The sequence below is a fragment of the Colobus angolensis genome, unplaced genomic scaffold, assembly GCF_000951035.1.
Source record: "Colobus angolensis palliatus isolate OR3802 unplaced genomic scaffold, Cang.pa_1.0 Scaffold122, whole genome shotgun sequence".
Taxonomy (NCBI): Eukaryota; Metazoa; Chordata; class Mammalia; order Primates; family Cercopithecidae; genus Colobus; species Colobus angolensis.
The window spans coordinates 6,265,437-6,288,580 of NW_012113364.1; the positions used below are offsets into that span (position 1 = coordinate 6,265,437).

General features: G+C 42.3%; 1 protein-coding gene across 1 annotated transcript in view; it reads right to left on the reverse strand.

Annotated features, from left to right (window-relative positions):
• The window catches only part of LOC105504707 (rab5 GDP/GTP exchange factor), a 77,450-nt gene that overhangs the window by 44,650 nt on the left and 9,656 nt on the right, over nucleotides 1-23,144 (reverse strand). The window contains exon 2 of the mRNA XM_011932235.1: nucleotides 18,626-18,694. The gene's annotated coding sequence lies outside the window, so the exon portion shown is untranslated. The remainder of the gene's footprint in view (nucleotides 1-18,625; nucleotides 18,695-23,144) is intronic.

A 23,144-nucleotide genomic window follows, 5' to 3' on the forward strand; every position in this document is an offset into this window, starting at 1 on the left:
AAAAAAAAAAAAAAAAAAAATTAAGAAAGGGCTAACATTAGATTAAAGACCAAAATGTAAAGGCTGGAAACTAGAAAACTCCTAGAAGAAAACTTAGGGAAAAAGCTTCCCGACACTGGATTTTGCAACGACTTCTAGGATATGACACCAAAAGCACAGGCAACAAAAGCAAAGTCAGACAAATACATTCCATCAAACTTGAAAATGTCTGCACAGGCTGGACGAGCTCGAGCTGGCTCACGCCCGTAATCCCAGCCCTTTGGGAGGCTGAGGGGGGCTGATAACAAGGTCAGGAGATCGAGACCATCCTGGCTAACATGGTGAAACCCCGTCTCTACTAAAAATACAAAAAAATTAGCCGGGCATTGGCGGTGGCTCATGCCTGTAATCCCAGCACTTTGGGAGGCCGAGGCAGGCGGATTATGAGGTCAGGAGTTGGAGACCATCCTGGCTAACACGGTAAAACCCCGTCTCTACTAAAAATACAAAAAATTAGCCGGGTGTGGTGGCGGGTGCCTATAGTCCCAGCTACTCGGCAGGCTGAGGCAGAAGAATGGTGTGAACCCAGGAGGCGGAGCTTGCAGTGAGCCATTCTGTGAACAACACAGGGAATGAGAGAACGTATCTGCAAACCACATATCTAATAAGGGGTTAACATCCAGAATATAAAGGAACTCTGACCACTCAATAACAAAAAAACCAAGATAATCTGGTTAACAAACGGGAAAAGGACTTCAATAGACAATTCTCCAAAGATATACCAACAGCCAACAAACAAGTGAAAAAATGCTCAGCATCACTAATCATCACAGAAATGCAAATCAAAACCACAATGAGATATCATTTCATACCCATTAGGATGGCTACTGTAAAAAAACAAACCCAAGATGCGCACAGTGGCTCATGCCACTTTGGGAGGCCAAGGTGGGAGGATCACTTGAGGCTAGGAGTTCAGGACCAGCCTCGGCAACACAGCAAGACCCCATCTCTACCAAAAAATGCAAAAACTAGCTGGGTGTGATGGTGTACGTCTATAGTCCCAGCTACTCGGGAGGCTGAGATAGGAGGACTGCCTCAGCCCAGGAGTTGGAGGCTGCAGTGAGCTATGATCACACCACTTCACTCCAGCCTGGGTGACAGAGCGAGGCCTTGTCTAGAAAGAAGAGGAGAGAAAAAAAATTGAAATAATATCATAACTTCCAAAGTCAGTTTTCTTTTCTACTGTATAATATTTAAACTCATTTGTTCATAGTCTCACAGCTATACGTATGGTAAATCGCTATGCAACAATTTCCTTTCAAACTGAAACCACATGGTCTTCATTCTTCTCCACAATAACAAACTGCCAAACAAGCACAGAAAAAAAACAGCACTCCACACCATTCATTCAAGAGACTCACATGTGCAGATAAAATTAAGCCCTATATCTTGGGGATCTTATTAATTTAACTCAAACATTTACTAAGTGCCAACTGTGTGCAGAAAATTGAGCTAGATGGCACTGGTGATGCAACTGATAGAACACGTCCTTGCCCTCATGAAGCTCACAACCAAAAGTACAGGCAGACTGAAAAATGCAGAAAAAGAGAGGGTTAGGAAACTGTTGGGGAGCAACAGACATAGGACTTCTGACATAGGGAGTACAGAGACCACTTGGGGATGGTGGTGACAGACCTTAAAGAGCCTTGTGTTGAAAGGGTCTCGGAAAGATGACAGAAAGAGGAAGGACATTCTGGACAGGAAGGATGCCTTTCACAAAAAGCTCAGAAGCAGGAAGGCAAATGTAAAATATGAATGATTTGTATAGACAGAAGGTAAACTAAACAAGTTAGGTGGGAAGTCAAATCATGATGGCTTTTTAAAACTCTAAGCTACAGAGTCTGGACTGAAAGTCACCACTGAAAGCTCCTGAAAAGGGGAAAGCATGGTAAGATCTCTATCTTAAGACATAAAACTTGAGATGTAGAGTTGTCTTCTAGCATGACCAAGTGAGAAGGAAAATAAATCCCCTTCTGCAAAAGCAACTGTAAAGATGGACAAAACTTCCACTTTGTGCGATGCATCTATGTCCAGGTCAAGGAATGAACTCAAATTTCAAGCCCTCCCCTCTAACTTCGCTCTTATTTTTGCAGGTTTCTCCTGTGTCTCCTCTGTGCATGCACAGGCTCTGCTGATCAGAGTGGAAGCCTACCTAAAGACTGAGATGTTTGGGCGCAATCTCAATCTCTGTCTGAACGAACAACAATCTTGGCTGAACATTAAGGTGTGCAGACACAGGGGTGACAGCTAGAAGAAAGTCAGGCATAAATGAAAACAAGAAAGAAAAATTGAGCACAGCGACTGCAGTTGCTGGGGAGAGAGGCCTCACAGATTTCATCTAGCTATCAAACCTGGACAGTATGCACTGTGCACTACTTTTGAGGATTCTGAAAAGCAAAATGGAGAAGTGGGGAAGACCAGAATTGGAAGTATCACCCAGCCATCTAAGAGATTACCTTTTTCTCCCATCCAATACCACCAGCCAACCTGGAAATGGGCCCCACAGCACAGAGAAAGCTCCTCTAGATCGGGCTCCAGGCATGTGAAAGGGAACTCTTAACAGCCAGAGAGAATATGGGGATCTCTCCACTTACCATCCCCACTTTCTTTTGAGCCACAGTGCCCAGCAATCATGTGCTTTGTCTGCAGCTATGGCTGAAATGAGAGAGTGCAGCAGCCAAACTCTGAGGCAGGAGAACTATCAATTTTTCCCAATCTCTATCCTTGGTCTCAAATGTGTAGGCAGTGGTGGAAGGACATGACAGAGTGGGGTAACTAAATCCACAGTTTTCTGGACAAAGAAAGAAAATATGAGCTCCTGGGGAACAAAAAGTATGGGAAAAATTGCTGAGGAGACCTCAAGAAAGTAATTTCTAGGCTTACCCTTAGGCTGCATATGCATGGATCTGATGCTATTCAGTACCAAAGGTTTCTAAATTGGGACTAACAGAGAGACCACTATGCAGATCTCAGATCAGCACATGCATGAAACAGATGGAAACAGCACTACAAAACTCTGAACAATGAACTGACAGTAAAGCCACAGCCCACAGAATCTGCATCCCAAACTTGGCAATAAGTCATTTTGCTCTGGGAATAACTGTTTAGAAAATAAAAAGACAAGCTACAGAATGGGAGAACATATTTGCAGCAAATCACCAATTTGGCAAAGAATTTACATACCCAGAATGTATAAAGAACTCTCAAAACTCAGTTGTCAGAAAACAAAACACCCAACTTAAAAATGAGCAAAAAACCTCAACAGACACTTTACCAAAGAAGACAGATACACTGGTGTCGCACATTTCCGTGAGAGGCCTTTGCTACATACTGTCCAGTCAACAATGTTTGTATATTGAACATCCTTACAAGAGAAAGATGATAGTTCCTTCCGCAGCAGAAGACAATTTGTTAACTGTCCAGTACAGTAAATATAATGTCTCCCTTCACATCAAAGGTTTGAAATGTTTGTTTGCCACCCCTTATGGAGAGCTGAGTTCCCTGAGATTGGATTTCCTACTTGTGTCATTGCCCACAGGGAACTTACAGGACAAAGTTAGTCAGTCCTGTGGACATGAAGCTGGTTCTGCTGATGTCCTGTGACCTGTGTCCTCCTCTTTTGCCTCCAACCAAGAAGTTTCTCGTCTAGGGACAATATCCATGCAACTATGGAGACTAACTTGCTACTTTTAAGTAGGCAGGATTTAAAACTCAGGTCCCTTGCAGTTATTGATGTGGTGGCAAAGAAGCACATGAATAGTTGCTCAACATTGTTCAGTCATTAGAGAAATGCAAACTAAAACCACCATGAGATATCACTCAAATCTATTAGAATGGTTAAAATAAAAAATACTGACACAGCCTGGGCAATATGGCAAAATCCAGTCTCCACCAAAAAATAAAAAATAAAAAAAATAAAAAAATAAAAAGGCAGGGATGGTGGTGCATGGCTATGGTTCCAGCTACTCAGTAGGCTGCGGTGGGAGGATCACTTGAGCCCGGGAGGTGGAAGCTGCAGCAAGCCAGTATCATCACACCACTGCACTCCAGGCTGGGTGACAGAGTGAGACCCCATGTCAGAAAAAAAATAAATACTGATAATACCAAGTGGTGGCAGGGATGCAGAGTAACTACAACCCTCACACATTCCTAGTGGAATGCAAAATAGTACAGACACTAGAGAAAACATTTTATAGTTTCTCAAAAATGTATACACACAATGACCATCCAACCATGCAATCCCTCTCCTGGGTATTTCCTCTAGAGAAATAAAAACTGCTATTTGCAAAATTCTATACACAAACAGTTATAGTAGCATTATTTGTGATGACAAAAAAATGACAACTAAAATATCCTTCAATGGGAGAATGAATAAACAAACTATGGCACATCCATACAACAGAATGCTACTCAGGAAAACAACAACAGGTATCAGTACACCCAACAACTTTGATGAATCTCAAAGGCTTTATGCCGATAGAAGCCAGCATCTTAGTTCCTTCTGGCTGCAGGAACAAAATACCATAAATTGGGTAGGTCACAAAAAACAGAAATTTATTTCTCACAGTTCAGGAAGCTGGCAAGTTCAAGATCAAGAAGTCAACAGATGTTGGTGTCTGGTGGTTCAATGAAGGTACCTTCTCCCTGTGTCCTCACATGGTGGAAGGGGAAGACGGGCTAGGCTCTCTGCAGTCTCTTATAAGGGCACTTATAAGCCCCAGTCATGGGGGCTCCACTTTCATGAACTACTCACCTCCCAAAGGCTCCACCTCCTAGTAGCATCACCTTGTGGTTTAGAATTTCAATGTATGGATTTGGGGGACACACAAAGATTCAGACCATAACAGCCATCTTAAAACTTAACACACTGTATGATTCCATTTAGGAACTAGGGGTAGGAAAGGATATGACTACAAAGGATGAGCACAAGAAAGTTTTTAGGTGATGAAACTTCCGTATTCTGATTGTGGAGGTGCTTACATAAATCTATTAAAATTTAAAAATTCCCAGAACATTATACTCCTCCCAAATCAATTTTACTCTATGATAAAAAAAAAAAAAAAATAACCACTACCACCTCGGCTGGGCATGGTGGCTCACGCCTATAATCCCAGCACTTTGGGAGGCCGAGGCAGGTGGATAACCCGAGGGCAGGAGTTTGAGACCAGCCTGGCCAACATGGCAAACCCATGGCAAAGTCTCTATTAAATATACAAAAATTAGCTGGAAATGGTGGCAGACGCCTGTAATCCCAGCTACTCAGGAGGCTGAGACACGAGAATCATGTGAACCTGGGAGACGGAAGTTGCAGTGAGCCAAGATCACACCATTGTACTCCAGCCTGGGCAACAGAGGGAGACGCCGTCAAAAAAAACAAACAAACAAACAAAAACTTGAGGGGCAATTTCTAGGTTAGATTAGGTAGAAGTACAGAACAGGAGACACAACTACTGACCAAGAGACAACTACAATTAGAGGACTAGAGGTAACACAGTGGGTAGCCAGGCGTGGTAGCACTTGCCTGTAATCCCAGGTACTCAGGAGGCCGAGGCACGAGAATCACTTGGACCTGGGAGGCAAAGGCTGCAGTAAGCCAAGATCACACCAGGGCACTCCAACCTGGGCAACAGAGTGAAACCCTGTCTCAAAAGTAAGTAAATAAATAAATAAATAAATAAGAAGTAACACAGTGGGAATGGAAAGAAGACGATGGTAATCTACCTTAGAGGTCAGTTCTGTAAGAGTTATTTAATGCGAATTGGCAGGGAGAGGGAAATCTAATTAGAAAGAACTCTCAAGTTTACCGTTAACTTCCTCTGCAAGGTTAAAGCCCTCCAAGGTCAGGATTTAGATCTAAGACACCAGCCATTTATAAATAGTAGATAAGGCTGAGGTAGAAAAGAAGAAAATAAGAAGTAGAACAAAAGAAAAGAATAGAGGCCTAGAATGTTTTTAAAGACCATCTACTACGTCCTATGGTAAGAGATAAAGATACTAACATTAAGAAATCATGACTTATTCCTTCAAAAAGGTGGTAAGTGGCAGAGATATCACTAAGCACTAAGCTTCCCTTTTTTTTTTCAGAAGAGGGTCTGTCATTCAGGCTGGAGTGCAGTGGCGTGATCACAGCTTACTGCAGCCTTGACTTCCCGAGCTCAAGCAATACTCCCACCACGCCTGGCTAACTGTTGTATTTTTTTGTAGAGGCGGTGTTTTGCCACGTTACCCAGGTGGTCTTGAACTCCTGGGCTGAAGTAAGCCTACACTTAGTATGCCAAGTCCTGGGTTTCAAATTATTTTGAAAGTCTAAGCTAATCTTGCCATTATCATCCTGATGTCCCTTTTCTTCCAAGAGAAATGGGCAAAAGGAAATACCAATTTTTTTGCACAGATCAATTAAGTGTTTTAAATTTTGTGCTATAAGTATGATGTTGTACTATATGTATGAAGTACACTATATGTATGAAGTATACTATATGTATGATGTTACTAAAATGAACATAGTTTGTGGAGTCTGCCTAGCACATAACCTCTCGTGTTATCAGGAAACTGTCCTCTCAATCCACAAAGATAAGCTGGCAGCAGCTATGTTTGTATAAGGTGAATGGTCCCCCATTTCAGTGTCACAGCTGATTCTCTCCAACTGTGTTAGAGTCTTTTGCTTGGAGTTTTGGAAATGGGACTAAGTCGGGGCTGTTCTCTTGAATGATGGAACTGTGTAACATGATCATCTTCCATCAAGTGGTCTGAGTATCAGGACAGTCTACACAGTGAAACAGACATACCCGAAAAAGCAGAGAAAAGTAGAAGGCCCTGGAGGTCCTCAGTGATTTCAATCTCCTAGTTCCAATCCCTGGCTAAGGTTTAGCTGCATGCCCACTCTCAGATTCTGAGTCATACACCCTGATCCCCTAACTGCTTTTTTCTTTTTTTCTTAAGCTGGTGCCAGTAGAGCCTATTATCTATGCCAAAAGACTTCTACAGATGCTCTTTAAGAGCTAGAAAAACACAAAGTAGTGCTCTGTGAATTACTTGGCATACGTTAAAAGCTCTTTATGTATTAGACAGAAACAACAACAATAGCTCTGAGTCTAAGAAGACTGATTTGGTGTGGACCATGAAATTACAGACATCAGTCATATCTGCACTCGAACCCCAGCTCTGCCACGTACTGGAAATGTGATTTTAGGCAAACTATGTAATATTTCTGAAACTCCCTTTCCGATGTCCCTCTCCAACCTCTCTGCTCCTATCACTCTTCACCTTTTCACCAAACTAAGCCTCACAGGACCTGTGCACCCATGACCTTCACTCTCTGGTGCTACACCTGTGATTATGTCACCTTACACTGCAAAAAGACTTTGCAGATATAATTAAGTTGACTAATCATGGAAATAAGAAGATTATCCTGGATTATCTAGATGGGCCCAATGAAAGCACATGAACCCTAAAATGCAGAAGAGAACAAGGACCCAGAATGGCCAAAACAGTCTTGAAAAAGAATGTAAGAAAACTTACATTTTCTGATTTCAAATCTTACTACAAAGCCATGGGAATTACTAGAGCATGGTACTGGCACAAGGACAGTCATAGAAATCAACAGAATAAATTGAGATTTCAGAAATAAACCCACACGTCTTCTGTCAACTGATTTTCCACAAAAGTACCAAGACTATTCAATGGAGGAAAAAAGAGTCTTTTCACCAAATTGTGCTGGGAAAACTGGATAGCCACATGCAAAAGAACGATGTTAGATGTTAGATGCTTATTTCATACCACATATAAAAATTAACTCAGAATCAATCAAAGACTTAAATGTAAAAGCTAAAACTAAAGCTCTCAGAAGAAAATACAGAGGTAAAATTTTCATAATATTGGATTTGACAAAGGATGTTTAGATATGGCACCAAAAAAGCAGGAGCAACGAAAGACAGATAAATTGTACTCCAACAAAATTTTAATATTTGTGCTTCAGAGGACCTTATCAAATGAAAATAGAACCCACAGAATGAGAGAAAACATTTGCAAATCATTTATGTAATAAGGAACTTCCATCCAGAATATATAAAAAATTCTTATAACTCAATAATAAAAAGTAAGTAACAATTTTTTCAACGGGTAAAAGATCTGAATGGACATTTCTCCAGAAAGATAGTCAAACAGTCGTGAGTATGTGAAAAGACGTTCCACATCATCTGTCATCAAGGAAATGCAAAACGAAACCAAAATGAGATGCCACTTCAATCCAGTAGGATGACTAGAACTGAAAAGTCAGAAATAACAAGTGTTGCCAAGGATGTGGGGAAACTGGAACCCTCATACACTGTTTGTAGGAATGTGAAATGGTAGGGCCATTGTGGAGAAGCCCCGCAGTTTCTCAAATGATTAAACAATATTACCATAGAAACCAGCAATTTCACTTCTAGACTAAGAGAAACAAAAACATATGTTCACAGAGAAATTTGTATATGAACGTTTATATGAGCATCATCTGTAATAGTCCAAGAGCAGAAGCAACCGAAATGTACATCAAGTGATGAATTAATAAACAAAATGTGGTATATCCATAAAATGGAGTATTTTTTGGTCATAAAAAGGAATGAAGTACTGATATATGCTACAACATGGTGAACCCTGAAAACATGCTAAGTGAGAGATGCCAGTTATAAAAGACCACACATTATATGATTCCATTCATCTGAACATCCATACCAGGGAAATCTAGAGAGACAGAAAACAGACTGGTGGTCACTTAGCACTGAGAGGGAACAGGATGGAAATAAAGGGGATAGAGAAAGGGCATGGGTTTCTTTGTGAGATGATGAAAATATTCTAAATTTGGCTGTGGTAATGGTTGTAATTGTGCAATTGAAAAGGGAGAATTGTATGGTATGTGAATTATACCTCAGTAAAGCTGTCTTTTTCAAAAACAGAAGAGACAAAATGTGCAGTTAGGGAGAGTCAAATCACTATTGATGGTTTTGAAGCTGCAGGAGACTAAAAGTCAAGAAATTTGAGTGGCTTCTAGAAGCTGAGAATGACTTCTGGCTGACAACCAGCAAAGAAATGAGGACCTCACACCTTCACCACATGAAAATGAATTCTGCCAACATGAGTGTGTGTGGAAGGAGACTCTCCCTATCACCTCCAAATAAAAACCCAGGATGACCGATACTTAATTCTGACCTCCTGAGGTCCTCAGCAGAATACCCAGTGGAGCCTGCTTGAACCTCTAATCTACAGAACTTTGAGATAATAAATGAGTACTGTGGACATGGGCAATGACTCACGCCTCTAGTCCCAGCACTTAGGAAGGCTGAAGTAGGACGACTGGTTGAGAATGGGAATTTGAGGCTGCAGCGAGCTATGACTGCACCACTGAACTCCAGCATGGGCAACAGAGACCTTCTCTCTTAAAAAAATAAAAACAAAAAATAAATGAGTGTTTCAAACTGCTATCCTTTCCACTTCCCCCTTTGTTGGGAGAGCCTTTGCAAGCGCTGTTCCAATGTGAGGAATGCCGTGGCCCTTGCTGTCCAGGAGGTGGCTTCTTTCTTATCTTTTAGGTCTAAGCTTTCACATCAGACTGTGAGAAGCCTTCCCTAGCCTCTGTGAAATACTACCCACCCAACCTACCCTACCCTCACCTCTGTCATGGACCCAATGCCATTTCTCCACATCCTACTTCTTATTATTCTTGGGGCAGACGGAGGGGCGCAAGGTGGGGTAGAGGCGGGGTCTTACTATGTAGCCCAGGCTTGAACAGATGTTAGCCACCATGCCCAGCCTTCATGTCCTATTTCTTTTTCTTTTCTTATTTTTTGTTTTTTTTTCCCCTTGAGACTGGGTGTCACCTTGTCACCTAGGCTAGAGTGCAGTGGTGCAATCATGACTCACTACACTCGACCTCCCCAGGCTCAAGCAATCCTCTTGCCTCAGCCTCTTGAGTAGCTGGGACTATAGGCATGTGGCACCACGCCTGGCTAAGTTTTGTATTTCTTGTAGAGACAGGGTTTTGCCATATTGACCAGGCTGATCTCGAATTCCTGGCCTCAAGTGATCCACCCACCTTGGCCTCCCAAAGTGCTGGGATTATAGGCGTGAGCCACTGCACCCAGCCTCCATGTCCTATTTCTAATAAATATTTTTTATTTACTTATTTACCTGTTGGTCTGTCTCCCTCACTGACAGAAAGCAATTTGCTGAGGACAGAGACCTTATTTTCCTTCTCCACTGTTACACTTCTAGTGACTCAAATAGTACCAGTGTGATGTTATATATTGGTTTTCGTCCACGGTCCCTGGCTGGTAACTACCATAGCCCTCCTCCTGGGTTTTGTTCTGTTTTGTTTTGAGGCAGGATCTCGCTCTGTTGCCCAAGCTGGAGTACAGTGGTGAAGTCTCAGCTCACTGCAACCTCCGCCATCTCCTGGGTTCAAGTGATTCTCCTGCCTCAGCTGCCCGAGTAACTGGTACTACAGGTGCCTGCCACCATGCCCATGGTGTATTTTAGGTAGAGACGGGGTTTCACCATGTTGGCCAGGCTGGTCTCAAACTCTTGACATCAAGTGATCTGCCCACCTCAGATTTCCAAAGTGCTGGAATTACAGGCATGAGCCACCATGGCCAGCCCCAGGCTTTTGTGTTATAAGGCTGGGTGTGTTAGGCCTCATGGGCAGCCCCTCTGACTTTCTCCTACCCTCCTTTCACCTGCCCCAAGGCAGGACTCTACTCTGGATTGGTCTTAAACCCTCCCCAGAGAGGGTCCAGCTCTATACTCTGAGGGACGAATGCTGATGTCAGGAAGCCTCCATAAAAACCCGCGAGAACTGGGCCCAGGAAGCTTTCAGATAGCTGAACACAGTGGAGGTTCCTGGAGGGCTTGCACCCAGGGAGGGCATGGAAGTTCCGCACCTTCCCCTACTCCTCGCCCCCAGCATCTCCTTCGCCTGGATCCACTGCAATATCCGTTGTAATAAACTGGTAAACATAAGCATCTCCCTGAGTTCTGCAAATCACCTCGGCAAATTAATCGAACCTAAAAAGGGAGCCATGGGAACCTGAACTTGGAGCTGGTCAGTTAGAAGTTCTGGAAGCCTGGAGTTGCAACTGATGGGAGTTAGGAGGGGCAGTCATGGGGACTGAGTCCTCACCCTGTGCGATCTGACACTATCTCCTGGTAGATAGTGCAGGAAGTGAACTAGAAGACACCCAGTCAGTGTGGTGTGTAGGGGAAGAATCTGCACACATATGGTCATGGAAGTCTGCTGTGTTGATGATTGCTTGGCATGAGCAGAGGAAAAACACAGTTTGAGGAGTTTTTTCCCTGCACAACTGGGCATATCATAGGTTCTCAATTCTTTGTTGAAAGAACAATAACTGAATGAATAAGGTTATTGTAGAGACCATAGAATAACATGGCTATAAAGCAATGATACATACTAAATGCTTAATAAATACAAAAATCCCTTCCCCGGGGCCAGGTGCAATGGTTCATGCCTATAATCCCAGCACTTTAGGAGGCGAAGGTGGGAGGATGGCTTGAGGTCAAGCGTTCAAGACCAGCCTGGGCAACACAGCAGACCCTGTCTCTCTATTATTTAAAAATGTTCAAAAATCTCTTCCCCTCATGAGTGATTAGCCATTATGTTAAAATTACACATTCTGGATGGGCGTGGTGACTCATGCCTGTAATCCCAGAACTTTGGGAGGCCGAGGCGGGCACATCACAAGGGCAGGAGTTTGAGACCAGCCTGGTCAACACAGTGAAACTCCATCTCTATTAAAAATACAAAAATTAGCTGGGCATGGTGGCATGCACCTGTAGTCCCAATTACTCAGGAGGCTGAGGCAGGAGACTCACTTGAACCCAGGAGGTGGAGGTTGAGGTGAACTGAGGTCGTGCCACTGCACTCCAGTCTGGGCAACAGAGAACATTCTGTTTCAGAAAAAAAAATGCTTACATGCTAACCAACTTTACAAGGGAAAATAAACATCTATGGGATGGTTAAACAAACTGGGGCATGACCACACAAGAGAATACCTAACACTAAAAAGGACAAAATATTAACACATGCAAAAACCTGGAGGCTCAAGAGCAACATGTTGATTTTCTTAAAAAGTGCATCTTAAAAGGTCACATACTCTAGGATTTATACAACCTTTCCAAATGACAAAACTACAGATATGGAGAACAAATTAGTGCTTTTTCCAGGTTAAGAGTGGTGAAAGCAAGGGAGAGGAGGGGAACGAAAATGGTATAAACAGTTAACCCAGCAAGCCTGACTTGCTCAAATGATGCACATTCTCAGACAGGCCTGCTTGGTCAGCTGGGTTAGACTGGCCCTTGGTCAGCTCCTAGAAACTGAGGTCTTGTACTAGCCCTATGCCTTAAGTGATAAGGGTGTTTTGTATGGTTACGGTACTGAACCACACTGTTCCAGCTTGTCTAGAGATTTTGTGCAAATTGTATGATTTATGGTAAACACCTGCTTTCCTCTGGAGTCAGTCGCAAAGCCTATGTGATACGTGATATAAAGTCTATGTGATATAACGTCGCATATCCCTATGTGATATGGTTTGGATCCGTGTCCCCACCCAAATGTCATGTTGAATTGTAATCCCCAGTGTTGGAAGTGGGGCTCGTGAAAGGAGATCTGATCACGGGGCAGTTACTCATGAATGGTTTCGCACCATATCCTGTGGTTCTGTCCTTGTGACATCTGGTTGTTTAAAAGTGTGTAGCACCTTCTCTCTTGCTCCTGCTCCCACCAGGGGAGACACTTTGCTCCCCCTTTGCTTTCCACTGTGATTGGAAGCTTCCTGAGGCCTCCCTAGAAGCAGAAGTTGCAATGCTTCCTGTACAGCCTGTAGAACTGTGAGCTAATCAAACCTCCTTTCTTTATAAATGACTCAGTGTCAGGTATTTCTGTATAACAATGTGAGAATGAACGAACGAATACACTATGTGACCAGCCTACAATAAAAGCCCTGGATTCTGAGGCGTACCTGAGCTTTCACAACAAAAAACACTTCACACGTGTTGCTAGAGTTTGCGGCTGGGGAAGTAAGTACATCCTGGGCAACTCTGCTGGGAGAAGACTCTTCGAATCTTAACAGTGCTGGTGTCCTGTAGAATCTGCTCAATGCACAACTACCCTTTATTAATCCTGCTTTGTATCCCCTCACTGCAACAAACCATAGCAAGGAGTAAGTATGACCTGTGAGAGCCCCAAGCGAATTACGAAACCTGGGGGCAGCTCTGGGGACTGCTGACACAGGATGTGACTAAAAAGGCATGAGGGAAGTCTTTGGGGTAATGGAATAGTTCTGTATCTCGACCATGGCGGTGGCTACAGGAATCTACGTATGAGATAACATGTGCATGACACTATACACATACGTTGCACAAATATCAATTTCCTGGTTTCGACATCGTATTACAGTTATGTAAGATTAAGCAAACTAGAAGAGTACACAAGACCTGTCTGTACTATCTTCACAGCTTCGTATGGATTTGAAGTCATTAATTGTTCCAAATTTTAAAGTTTTGTTAAAATTCACACATGAACCTTTTTTAATAAAAATAAACAACTATCACAGGACCAATGTGTATCAGTTAAACACACCACTCATTCTGCTGATTCTAAGTGTAAAAAGAGAGCAAGGGTATCACCAAAAGAGAGTGCCATCATTTGAAAGGCTATGTAGTGGTGGTGACAGTGTCTGTTATGGTAGAAGGTAGGAGAGTCGGCACACCCAGACTGGACATCAGAGCTACAGACGGCATATCCTGTAAACACAGGAAGAAACATGGGGGATCAACTGCATGAGACTCAACTCTTTCTCTCCTGGGTAGACAGACCTGTCCCTAGACAGGTAACCACCACCAGCACTGCTTCCAGAGGGAGCTCTGAGGGGCCACACGCAGCTCCTGTGGGAGCACTGCATTCCAATAAATAGGAGCTTGATTGAGCAACCTGGACATAAAGAATGCACAGTTCAGGCCGGGCGCGGTGGCTCAAGTCTGTAATCCCAGCATTTTGGGAGGCCGAGACGGGCGGATCACGAGGTCAGGAGATCGAGACCATCCTGGCTAACACAGTGAAACCCCGTCTCTACTAAAAATACAAAAACTAGCCGGGTGAGGTGGCGGGCGCCTGTAGTCCCAGCTACTCCGGAGGCTGAGGCAGGAGAATGGCATGAACCCAGGAGGCGGAGCTTGCAGTCAGCTGAGATCCAACCACTGCACTCCAGTCCGGGCGATAGAGCGAGACTCTGCCTTAAAAAAAAAAAAAAAAAAAAAGGATGCACAGTTCAATTGGTCCCACTCATGTTAGGGAAAACAGAGTAAAAATGATCTCTGCTGCTGGGACAGTTAGGATTCTACAAATTGTGCCCCAGATCTAGGATTTATTCCGGGTCCAGGTACCCTAAAAAGGACAGAGAGGTACAAAGCTTACTTACAAAGCTCCCAGAACTATTAGTACTCTTTCTTAAGGCTCTGGATGCAAGTCAGTTTCGTCTCAGAAAAGCAAAACAAAAACACTTTGCAGATGTGAGTAGTTTCCCGCTATCCTTCTTGAGGTCCGCTTCCTATTCCTGGGTTCAATGTCATGCCCTCAGAAGTCGCTCCTCTCTCCAGGTAACTCATCTGGGACTTACAGGAAACATCCTATCAATTCCAGCAAAACAATAAGCTATCTTTTGACCTCACTTAAGAAATAAAACTTATGGGTGATTGTTTTCCCTTAATTTTTTTTCCAGTTAGAAAAGAATACTCACTATTTACAAAACCTGATATATACAGACAAGCAGAAAAAAATGTTTTAGTCATCATCCAGAGACAGTTACTGTATATGGTACATATTCCTATAGTGTTCCCTCTGCACTCATTCAAATATTTATATACTGATTGATTACTGTACGACAGGCACTTGGGATACAATGTAAGTAAAAATAAATCTTTTCAGTCATTGTGGAGCTTACTGTGTAATATGAGAGTATGACTATATATTTGGAAGGCCTAAAGGAAGAAAATAAAACACTATTAATGCTGAGAAATTAACTTTAAAATGGCTAACTTTCAAAAAGAAGTCATATTTATGTGAAATAAGCTAAACAGGTACATGAAATCTGTGGAACTCTTGTAACAGACAATAACAAGTTAGAAGGTATAAAAAAGATCTCAGTCATAATAGCATCAATATGTAAAGACTTGTAGAAAACATTTTAATGAGAAAATATAATCCACATAAAAATACGGAAATATACTTAACACAATGCGCGAAAATAAATGTTATAACCATGTTAAACATTCCAAAATGTGTAAGTTTACTATAAATGGCCATAAAAATCCCACAAGACTTTTTGGAACTCAACAAAATGATTCTGTCAGCAAAAATAAACAGTCAATTATTTTTTGATTTTCTAAATTAATTTTCTGAATTTATTTGCAAACTAGTTAGAAGACTGTGAACTCACAGACCTGTCAAACAAACCATTACAGTATACACTGACTCAAAAATGAATCTAACATAATATATAAGGTAGTTTAATGTTAGAAGAAGGAGGGGAAGGAGAAATTTTCAATAAATAGTATTGCAATAACTGGTCAGCAATCTGATACCCCCTACATTAATTACAGGTATCTTTAAAAAGTTAAAGTTTTTAGAGACAAACAGAAAATGGAAAGAACTGAATTTAAGTAGTCATGAAAGTTCTAAAGAGGTGAGGATCTAAGGTTATAAACTGCAGGAAAAGCCAAAAAGGAAACAAAACTTAAAATACATAAACTGAAACATCTAGCTAGTTTTTAATAGGCTATCTGTAGCCAAAACATAAAAGCAAATAAGGGACTAGAAAAAAAATCTGAAGTAAACAGGACAATGAAGTATTTTATTACATTCAGAAATAGTACTAACAAAATTTATAAATCTGTGAAAGACAAGCAGGACAAGGTTATGAGCAGATCGTGACCTTAAACAGACCACAAAATGTGAACAGTGTGCTAGAAACAGAAACGGAATGCCAAAGGTATGTGCCTTTAAAATTCTGACATATACCAAACTGGTCTGACAAAATATACTATTTACATTCCCACCTACATTGTATGAGAGAATCTGGTCTCCCATAACCTCATAAGCATAGCATTATTGAACTTCAATTTTTTTGTCACTCTGACAGGCAAACAAAAAAAATCATTTAACGTGCATTTCCCTAAGGTTAGCCACCTTTACAGATATTTATTAGCACTCGTATATTTTCTTTAACTGATTTTGCTTATTTTTCATGTCATTACTATTTTCTTTCGATTTATAGATACTCTTCTTATATATCTTTCAGTCCTCACCTTCATGGTATGAAGACACCATCATTCTAATAAAAGGCTTATTAGTATTTCCAATCTGTAATCCAAGGTTCACCAACTTTCATATGATTAAATATAATGCTTCCAAAATGAATGTGAATGTCAATGTCAGAGTTTTAATGTTAAATATAACAAAACAGTATTTGTCCAAACGTTAGCCTGGACAAATAATTCCATATGATAATCAACTCCCTGGAATATAATGTAGAGTTGATTGCTGCTGGAATGAGCAGAGCAAGCAGGGCAGCATTCTTAAGGAATGAGTTCCAGACAACAGTCTTCTATTGTACTAGATCAAGCCCTCCTTGGTTAAGCAAAATTGTAACTCTAATCTGAGCATGCCATTCTCTGGACTAACAGCTCAAAATTACATATAAGATAATCTGGCTACTGTAGCCTACTTTGTACCATTTCTCTATGCCTTCACCCAGGGAAGTAGCACAAATAGTCAATTTATTCACTAAGTTACTGACCAAAAATTATTTCTCCTAACTCCACCTAAAGCAACAGCAACCTGCAATACATGAGGTGGTCTCTGTTAAAGGCATTTCTTTTCTTTATGTTTTTTTTCTTCTTTTCTTTTCTTTATTTGACATATGGTCTTGCTGTATAACCCAGGCTAGAGTGCAGTGGCATGATCACACTCACTGTAGCCATGACTGCCTGGGGTCAAGTGATCCTCTCCACTTTAGCTTCCCAAGTAGCTGGGACTACAGGTGTGCACCACCATCCCTGGCTAAATTGGGGGTACGGAGTCTCACTGTTGCCCAGGCTGGAGTGCAGTGACACAATCTCCACCTGCTGGGTTCACGCCATTCTCCTGCCTCAGCCTCCAGAGTAGCTGGGACTACAGGCACCTGCCACCATGCCCAGTTAATTTTTTGTATTTTTAGTAGACATGGGGTTTTACCGTGTTAGCCAGGATGGTCTCGATATCCTGACCTCGTGATCCACCTGCCTTGGCCTCCCAAAGTGCTGGGATTATAGGTGTGAGTCACTGCACCCGGCCAACAGAGACAGATCTCACTGTATTTCCCAGGCTGGTCTCGAATTTCTGGCCTCAAGCAATCCTCCCATCTTGGCCACCCAAAGTGCTGGGATTACAGACATGAGCCAATGCACTCAGCTCAGAATTTTTCTCTCAAAGGCATATCATAGTTTTAGTTTTGCTGCAGCCATTTCATCCGTAATCACTTGCTGTGGCTGGGTAAAGTGATACACACACACGCACGCACACTGGTTTAGAGAAATACAAAACGTAATGCCTAGACCTGAAATGCATTTATTCAGATTTGTTAGATACGCGCAATCAAATATTCGTGTTATGCTCTAAGCTTTTAAGAAGTCCCTTGTATCTAAAATATAAGACACATATGTAAATGACATCTAACTGAGCTGGACAGGCCAATGTACTGAAAAAGAGTTACCACATGTTGCCACAGGGCCTCGCCCCGTTGGCCAGGCTACTCTCCAACTCGGGCTCATGTGATCTGCCCGCTGTGGCCTTCCAAAGTGCTGGGATTACAGGTGTGAGCCCCCACGCCTGAGCTAAATTCTCAACAGAAATAATAGAAGCCAGAAGATAACCTGACAATGCTGAAAGATTCTAAAGTATGAATGGCTTTAAAAAAAAAAAAAAAAGAAAGAAAAGCTGAAAGATAAAACCTGCCCACCTAGCATCCAGTGCTCAGTGACTATTTCCTTTAAAAACTGATAGCAAAGGCCTGGCACAGTGGCTTACACCTGTAATCCCAGCACTTTGGGAGGCTAAGGTGGGCAGATCATGAGGTCAGGAGATTGAGACTGTCCTGGCTAACATAGTGAAACCCTGTCTCTACTAAAAATACAAAAAATTAGCCGGGCGCGTTGGTGGGAGCCTGTAGTCCCAGCTACGCAGGAGGCTGAGGCAGGAGAATCGCTTGAACCCAGGAGGCAGATGTTGCAGTGAGCCGAGATTGCACCACTGCACTCCAGCCTGGGCAACAGAGCAATACTCCGCCTCAAAAAAAAAAAAAAAAAAAGGCAAAAAACAGACATTTTCAGATGAGAAAAAAAAATTGTTACACGAAGACATCCACTGGAAGAAATACCAGGGAGACCTCTTCAAACTGAAAGGAAAATTACCCTACCCCCGCTGGAACACAGAGATGCAGAAAGAGCCTGGCCCAAAATACAACTTTTATATCCACTGAGTAACCCCAAAATTTGTGTGAATCACTTTATTACAGTGGTGTGGAACCAAATCCATAATATCTCTAAAGTATGCCTGTTATATTTTACAGCAGCCCTGGGGAAAAAATATACCATCCAATAAGAATTGTTATAAACTCTACAAATAATTAGAAGAAATGAGTTTTCCACAAATTTACATCAAACTCTGGGTTCACAGCATCACTTGTTCTTTACAAATAGGGCAGTCACACACCCCAGTTAGCAAGCAAGTCCTGGCCTAAAAGCACCCGCTTTGATTCTCAAAAGTGACTTCCTGTGGATAATAAGTTACATGGTCATCCTATTTATGAACTCACTTAGAATACTCTTGTGTCTGTTAACCTTCAAATCCTACCTTGTTCAAGGATCAAGGGACATCTGACTCCATCTTCCCCACTGACAGGATAATTCTCTCTCCAGTTCCTGTAGCTTTTTATAAATACAGCCATTATAATACTCATGTCCTATTACAATTACTTGCTTACATGTCCACCCCATGCTCTTAGCCACTTAGCAGAGTGCCAGGAACTGAGCAGGTGCCTAACAGATGTTTTCTAAGCTTCTCAAATGATTCACCAGAAGACTGGCAAAGCACCTGTAGAGACAGTGTTCTCTCACTTTTGTCCCTTACACACTCTCCAGGGCCCAGTAAAGGTGGGAGTAAAAAATTAAACAGCAGGCCAGGCACGGTTGCTCACACCTGTAATCCCAGCACTTTCAGAGGTTGAGGCAGGCAGATCACGAGGTCAGGAGATCGAGACCATCCTGGCTAACACGGTGAAATGCCGTCTCTCCTAAAAAACATACAAAAATTTAGTTGGGTGTGGTGGCGGGTGCCTGTAGTCCCAGCTACTTGGAAGGCTGACGCAGGAGAATGGCGTGAACCCAGGAGGCAGAGCTTGCAGTGAGCCGAGATTGTGCCAATGCACTCCAGCCTGGGCGACAAAGCGAGACTCCATCTCCAAAAAAAAAAAAAATTAAACAGCAAACAACTAACCTGACAAGCAGTGGTTCTCAGACTTCAATGCACATTAAAATCACATGGAAGACTAGTTAAAACACAGAGTACTGGGTCCTACCCCAGAGTTTCTGATTCAGCTGGCCTGGGATAGGGCCTGAGAATTTGAATTTAACAAGTTTCCAGGTGATACTGCTAGGAACTACCTTTGAGATAAAGAAAACACCACAATTACGAAAATGTCCATTTATTCTCATGACTTCATTCCCAATGGGAGACTCCCTTTTCTGAGTATGAGGAACCATGAGACAGCTTTTGGAAGAGACAAAAATCAAGACTTTTTTTTTTTTTTTTTTTTGAGACAGAGTTTCACTCTTGTTCCCCAGGCTGAAGTACAGTGGCGTGATCTCGGCTCAATGCACCCTCTACCTTCGAGTTTCAAGTGATTCTCCTGCCTCAGCCTCCCAATAGCTGGGATTACAGGTGCCCACCACCACACCCAGCTAATTTTTGTATTTTTAGTACAGGGTTTCACTATGTTAGCCAGGCTGGGCTCGAACTCCTGACCTTGTTGTGACCTCTCCACATAGGACTCCCAAAGTACTGGGATTACAGGCGTGAGCCACCGCGCCCAGCCAAGACTTTTTTAAATTGGGACACAGTCTCCCTGTCATCCAGGCTGGAATGCAGTGGCACAATCATGGCTCACTGCAACCTCGAACACCTGGGCTCAAGCAATCTTGAGCCTCAGCCTCCTGAGTAGCTGGTACCATTAGTTCAAGCCACCACACCTGGCTAGTTTTTTTTTTTATTTTTGTTTACATAGATGAGGTCTTTGTTGCCCAGGCTGGTCTTGAACTCCTGGGCTCAAGTGAGCCTCCCACCTTGGCCTCCCAAAGTGCTGGGATTACAGGTGTAAGTCAATGCGCCCAGCCTAAGATTATGACTTTTGCGGCTCAAGAGCCCAGTGAAATAGGAGTCAAAGGTCTGGGGAGGAGGCTGGTTTTCCCCTGAAGATATAATCCAAATTCTATAGCCACACAGGGAATGTTTCAAAACAAAACTGAAAGCCTCTGAAAATCAAGAGTGAAATTTTCAGCAATCTCATTGATCTCAAAAGACAAGTATGACAGTATAAAACCCCTGTTGGGGAGGGACTCCTATAAACTCACCAAACTATCAACTGAAAGGCTTAGGTGGGTACGTGCTAGGAGTAAGGGCAAATCAGAGTGAAATGCAGCCGTTACCCAACCTGCAACACAACCTCAACCCTCAGCTCAGTCTCTAGCAGTATTAGGTGATCAGCCCCACTCCACCTGCCTAGCAAAAGGAAGAGTGATTTCTCCTCATTTCTCCTCTGAAAAACAGCATCATCCAGACCCTTACTGTATTCACAATGCCTCACATTCAGAAAACTAAAAATCAACAGAAAAAGCAGATAATAGAAACAGATGCTCAGATGATTTATACTTGATTTTACCAGAAAGACTTATTTAATGGTATGTTTTTAAAAACAGAAAAAAAGAAGGAAGGCCGGGCGCGGTGGCTCACACCTGTAATTCCAACACTTTGGGAGGCTGAGGCGGGTGGATCACCTGAGGTCAGGAGTTTGAGACCAGCCTGGCCAACATGGTGAAATCCCGTCTCTACTAAAAAATACAAAAATTAGCCAGGTGTGGTGGCACACGTCTGTCATTTCCGCTACTCAGGAGGCTGAGGCAGAAGAACTGCTTGAACCTGGGAGGAAGAGGCTGCAGTGAATCAAGATCACACCACTGCACTCCCGCCTAAGCAACAATGTGAGCAACTGCGTCTCAAAAAATAAGAAAAAGAAAAGAGGAAAAACTTATAAAAAGATTAAGAATTTCAACTGCAAATTGGAATTTGTTAAGTGTCAAACTGAAATTTTAGATCTGAAAAGTATAATTTCTAAAATTAAGAATTCAAACCGTATATTTAACAGCAGAACGAACACAGGAGAAAAGTATTTTCTAGTACTCAGATTTTTCTCCAAACACACGTAAAGCATTCGCTGAAGAATGAAACTGAAATCTTTGCATTTCACTGACCTAAATGGCAGAATCACTATCATAATCACTATTGCTTATGTTTGGGGCTGAACTGGTTGGACCTGTAGTCCAACTGGCTGACTGGTTTTTCTGTCAGAATCTAAGAAACTTAACCTTAAAATAATCTCAACTTATTTCTCAAGCACCATTATATGTGTGTATATTTAAATGTACCAATGTATTTATAGCACTAGAAAAATATGTATCATTTAATGCACTGAGTTACTAGATGGAAGTATTGAAAAGGCAAAAATTCCTCTTTAAGGAAATAGCTTACATCCTATAAGTGCTCTTACAGGTAATGAAAAAACTGTGTCTGCAATTTGTTCCCTAATATGTCACAAGCCAAAAATAGGCTCTTGGGAGAAAGCAGTGTCTACTCAATATAGCTGATATTTAAAGAACTTAAATACTGAATTTCAGTACTGTCTCTGTCATAAAACACTGTATTTCCTGGGGCAAGTAACACCTTAACAATGTTTTATAAAAGCATCAGCAGTTAGCATATGGGTATGAAAGTACTTTGCCATTGAATTTCTCATACATGGTATTAAAAAGTGTCCACTCATGACTATACAACATTTATTTATTTTTTATTTTTTGAGATGGAATCTCGCTCTGTCACCCAGGCCGGAGTGCAGTGGCGTGATCTCTGCTCACTGCAAGCTCCGCCTCCCAGGTTCACGCCCTTCTCCTGCCTTAGCCTCCTGAGTAGCTGGGACTACAGGCGCCTGCCACCATGCCCGGCTAATTTTTTGTATTTTTAGTAGAGATGGGGATTCACCGTGTTGGCCAAGATGGTGTTGATCTCCTGACCTCATGATCCGCCCACTTCGGCCTCCCAAAGTGCTGGGATTACAGGCGTGAGCCACCGCGCCCGGCCGACTATACAACATTTAAAACCCTAGACAAATAAAATCCACATGCACTCATTACAAATAAAATCTACACTCTCACTAGACAAAATCTACATTCTCAATACAACCCCAACTGCAATGGCCAATAAATTTACACAAATAAAACTATAATCCAACTTGCTAAACAGGACCCAAGCATAATATCTTGTGAGACACCAGTTATGATAAGTTTTAGACATTCTATTTTGTTAGTCTATAGTTTTGTTTGTTTGTTTGTTTTTAGAGATGAAATCTTGCTTTGTTGCCGAGGCTAGAGTGTAGTGGCTATTTACAGACACAATTATAGCGCACTGCAGCCTCTAACACCTGACCTCCAGCAATCCTCCTGCCTCAGCCTCCCAAGTAGCTGACGCTACAGGTGAACAACACCTCTCCAGGTGTTTTTTGTTTTTACACTTTGTATTTGCTTTCTTACAATATTCTATTCAAAGCTTTGGTCACCAGCCCAACTCCTTTTTGAGGAACACATTTAGAAAACAATGTCGGCCGGGCGCGGTGGCTCAAGCCTGTAATCCCAGCACTTTGGGAGACCGAGACGGGCAGATCACGAGGTCAGGAGATCGAGACCATCCTGGCTAACAC